Source organism: Eriocheir sinensis, chromosome 21, assembly GCF_024679095.1.
Source record: "Eriocheir sinensis breed Jianghai 21 chromosome 21, ASM2467909v1, whole genome shotgun sequence".
NCBI lineage: Eukaryota > Metazoa > Arthropoda > Malacostraca > Decapoda > Varunidae > Eriocheir > Eriocheir sinensis.
The window spans coordinates 12,622,887-12,627,886 of NC_066529.1; the positions used below are offsets into that span (position 1 = coordinate 12,622,887).

Below are 5,000 nucleotides of genomic sequence, written 5' to 3' on the forward strand. Positions count from 1 at the left end.
TGGGAGGGTGCCCAGGTGAAGTGGACTGTGGCACCTGCGGCCTCAAGGGCACGGAGGGCAGTCAGGCACTTAGTCACAAGATCACAGTTTGTAGGGGAGGAGGACACAAGTTCATGTAATGTAGCCTGGCTAACGACAAACAAGTATACATCTTTGCGGAAAGCTGCTACAGTGTGGAGATCCTCAAGTATGGCATACAGCTCAGCCCGGGTCGAGGACAGGTACCCTGGGAGCCGCCCTGTAACCTCAATGTTAGTGTACAACAGAACTGCAGATTTCTATCATATGTAGCCCTATCTGGTTAAACAGTTCTCAACTCACCTGTGAAATGATGTAGAACCACTACGCTCCCTTTTCGTAGAGCCAAATGCTGAACAAGCAGGCATTGTATGCACTTTCAATGCGTCCACTGGATCAGTTGATAGATGTTTTGAGTCTAAGGGGGAGAGGGGAGACAGCGGACCAATAGCGCGTTGGCTTCGCGTTCGTGACGTCATGGCGGCTCCTCCCATAATACCTCCATGGGCGATAATAAGTATTTGATAAGCTTCGCCCACGTAAGGTCTGGGTCTGGGTAGCGTATGCTATGAATTTTCCGCTTCTTAAATAAAATGCCGGGGACTTCCACGGAAATTTCCCTCTCGGCTATTTCTAAGCATGGGGAATTGATGACAACATGATTGTAAACATATGATTAGCCGAATCCTTTGTTGTGGTTACCTGCACGCTAGCGCGAGTTTTGAAGTGATATGGATGCCTCCCCAGTCCTTGTAAGGGGTCCTGTCGTTTCGGCCGTGAGCCATTTAGGCCGGGGTAGGCGGTGGCCGAAGTGATAGCGTACTGGACCCACATTCGCCGCGTGATGGACGACGCGGGTTCGAATCCTCACGCTACCACTCGGATTTTTCGGTCACCGCCGAGTGGCTTAAAACTACCCACATGCTGTCCTGAAGACCACCCATCAACCCGGACTCTAGAGGAAGCCGTCCAAGCGAATCAAGTACGAGTTCCGGGGGGCAGCATGAGCCAATGCAAGATGGCGCCACTATAAACACTCGCCTGCGCCAGAACGGGCTGGGCCGACCATCAGGCCCCACCTGGAAGAAGCCTTGGGCCGACCATCAGGCCCCACCTGGAAGAAGCCTTGGGCCGACCATCAGGCCCCACCGGGAAGATGCCTACCGGCGCAATAGGCAACAACGTAAAAAAAAAAAAAAAAAAAAAAAAAAAAAAAACTGGCAAACGGCCGAATAGGCTTATCTAACATCACCATAGCCGATCCAGGATTCAGGACGTTTCCAAAGTAATAGAAAGTAATGTTATATTTGTATTTCGTAAAGAATCCTTATAACCAAAAACTAACTAAAATTATGAGTATTCTTTTTCTTCAACACAACATTTAATAAACAACAGCAGAACAATAATATGAAAATATGTATAGCTACTGTTGCCAGATTGTCGTACTCAGAGCATAGTATTTAACGGTTTCTGACGCCTAACTATTGCCAAGAAACATCAGGATCTTACTCTTTTAACGATAACTATAAAGTAGTTTCGTTATTGGAGCCCAGAATACAGTTTTGGGACAGAAAGTCGGAAAATATAAGCGGCTGGGTATGACAATCTAGCAATAATCTGTGGCCGAGACAGCAGCAGCCTGTCATATTGCGTGTATCAGATACCTAAAAAAGCATGCTTTTACTGCGCAGAGCAGGTGATGTCACTTATTGTGACTTCGTGAGCTTTCATATTTATCTATTTGTGTATATTTCATGGTGGCAAAACTTAAATTACTAGTTTCATTTTTACTAGTGACACGAATTTGTGACTTTATCACAATAGAATTTCACTCTAATAAGTGAATCAGACTCCACAGAAATATTACCAGTGTGTGTATGAATGAATACAAAGATAAGCACATACTCTGATTTAACTCTAGGATGTCTCGTGGATCATTAATAAATAAAAACAAATATCCGGCTAAGCTACCCTTTAGCCCATTACCTTTAATGGGGCCCAAAAAACAGTCCCTCCGCCAAGTTTGTACCCCACATTTGGTGATGTTAGGTGCACCTATTGTCAAACGGCCGAAACAACACACGTCCTAAATTGTTTACGGCCGAAATAACCAAACAACTTTATCAAGTTTTGTTCATCATTGCAGCATGGCACATTATAATAATTATATATATTATTTCGACTCGCCATTAACCTGGATGTTGCACGCACACACACACACACACACACACACACACACACACACACACACACACACACACACACACACACACACACACACACACACACACACACACACACATATATATATATATATATATATATATATATATATATATATATATATATATATATATATATATATATATATATATATATATATATATATATATATATATATATATATATATATATATATATATATATATATATATATATATATATATATATATATATATATATATATATATATATATATATATATATATATATATATATATATATATATATATATATATATATATATATAGAGAGAGATTATATCCAGTTGCAATAATCTATTTATTTTGTTCAGTAACGTGGATACATTTAGAGCAGATAAACAGTTAGAATTAAAGGAAAGACATAAGTTTATGGAGCATACACCACAAATCATTGCCTTACATGAAGTGAAACCACAGAATTGTAGAAATTAGAAATCCATAGAAGAGTACAAATTAGATGGATATGATATTATAGAGTACAACTTGAGTGCCAAAGAAGGAAGAGGATTACTATAATATGTAAGTGCAATACTGTAAGTGCAATACTGTAGAACTAAGTACAGACTATTGTGAGCACAGCAGTGTTGAGGTGAAAAGTGGCAACGGGGAAAGTTTGATCATCACATCTGTGTACAGGAGCCCCAGCAGTAATGTGGACAACAATACAAGACTATTACAGCTTTTGCAAGAGATAAGTGAAACGAACTTCACCTATAAAATAGTGCTGGGAGATTTTAATCTGCCACTCAAAAATTGGGAAAAATACACCACAGAGGAAGGACAGCAGGGATTTTCTACCATGTTTATTGAAAAAATACGAGACTGTTTCTTCAGCCAACACATTAAGGAAATCATAAGGCAGAGGGGGGAGAACAGGGGCAGCATTTTGGACCTCCTGTTTAGTAATGATGAAACAATTATTGATGAAATAAATTTATGTAGCCCATTAGGAAGAAGCGATCATGCCTGTGTACATGTTATGTGCGATCTCAGGGACATGGAAGCCAGGGGTAAAAGTACTTACTACTAGTACGAGAAGGCTGACTACCACCGCAAGAAGAGGAGTCTTGACATTGACTGGGACCAGTACTTGTCAGCACATCTATCCCCAGAGCGAAAATGGGAGAAATTTGCCCACAAATTGAAAGAGGTCATCGACGAATGCATACCGAAGTGAAAATTCACAGGGAGGCAAAATCCTCACAAGAAAACCAACGACAGTCTACCAATGACTAGGAAACTCTGGGCTAAAAAAAAAAGAAACAGTGACTCTGGGGAAGATTGGCAGAGCTGAGGAGAAATGGTGGGGCAGGTCGTGATGGAGAGTACACGTAAGTAAAAACCCAATACAGGAGGCTCAACAACCAAATTAGGTGGGAAACACGAAATGTCACCAAGATTAAAGAAAAGGAAATCGCCAGGTGTGTGAAAGAAAATCCAAAGGTCTTCTGGAAGTATGTGTCATCTAAAACAAGAACAAAATCAAGAATTGCAGACCTCTACATGGATGACAACAGGCTGACTAAAACGTCAAGCGATAAGGAGAAAGCAAATATAAGAAATATTTCAAAAAATTTGGAAATATGGCTTCCTTCTTTTCTCATAAGCATAATATCTGAATATAAATCAACCAAATTAACCTTTTTATAACTGTTCCAACCCCTGTAGCGTTTAAATTGATATAAAATTAATAAAAATTATGAAAAAAATCAACTTTTCGAATCATTACGACTATAAAAAATAAATGGGTGGTCACACTCCACTTCTAGCACGAGAGCTGGGTATTCGTGTCGTACGGCAATACCTTCGCCGTGCATCGCTGCGTCACCGTAATAATGTGCATTTCGCTATTTGTCATATTCTTGAAGTGAGAGCTTACGATACACCCTGAAAATATTACTTACGAGGCAAAAAAACATACAATCGGACTTGCATAAAAAAGAACAGCTCTGAGGGCGTGGTTGTCCTGGCCAAGGCAACAAAGATTTGCACATTCACACAAAATCTCGCGGCACTCAGTCTCATACGTTTTACAATAAATGCGATGTCCGGACCATCCCACTGTCCGAATCATCACCGCTCTCTCCTATTACACAGAAGGTGCTAAAAACTAAAAACTGACTTGTATAAAGTTAAGCGCTGAGGGCGTGGTTGCCCTGCGTGGGCCAAGGCAACAAGGTTTTGCACATTCACATAAGATTTCGGGCCACTCAGTCCCATACGTTTTACAATAATTGCAATGTCCGGGCCATCCCGCTGCCCGAATTATCACCGCTCTGCCTACTTTTATTCTTGTGAGTAATCCTCTTATTTTGTAATGTTATGTAAGTATATAGAATTGCAAAGATGTGTATTATTTCGTCTGAGGTCATCTCCAAGCTGCACAATTCCTACCTGTCTTATGGTATGGATCCTGCATTATACAATTTTCTCACCGGTTCCTTCGCCCCTTCGGCCGAAGCATCTCACGGTCTAAACGATCCTAGGGCCGGAACTTCTTACGGCCGAATTGTTTAACGGCCTAAATAACATGCTGTCTAAAGTTCTAACGGCCGAACAGGACAACGGGCGAAAAAATTACGGCCGAATAGTCCCGAACTCCTTGTAAGTATCCTCTGTCCTTTATACGCAAGAAATCTGAGTAACTTCCCCGCTACTCTTTCCTTAATGCTGAAGAATCATGCTGCATTAGCTTTTATATCACAAGATATATCTCTT

General features: G+C 40.8%; 1 protein-coding gene across 3 annotated transcripts in view; it reads left to right on the plus strand.

The window, feature by feature from the left end:
- Positions 1 to 5,000, plus strand: part of LOC127001697 (galactoside alpha-(1,2)-fucosyltransferase 1-like) — a 34,674-nt gene that overhangs the window by 21,214 nt on the left and 8,460 nt on the right. The window lies entirely within an intron of this gene.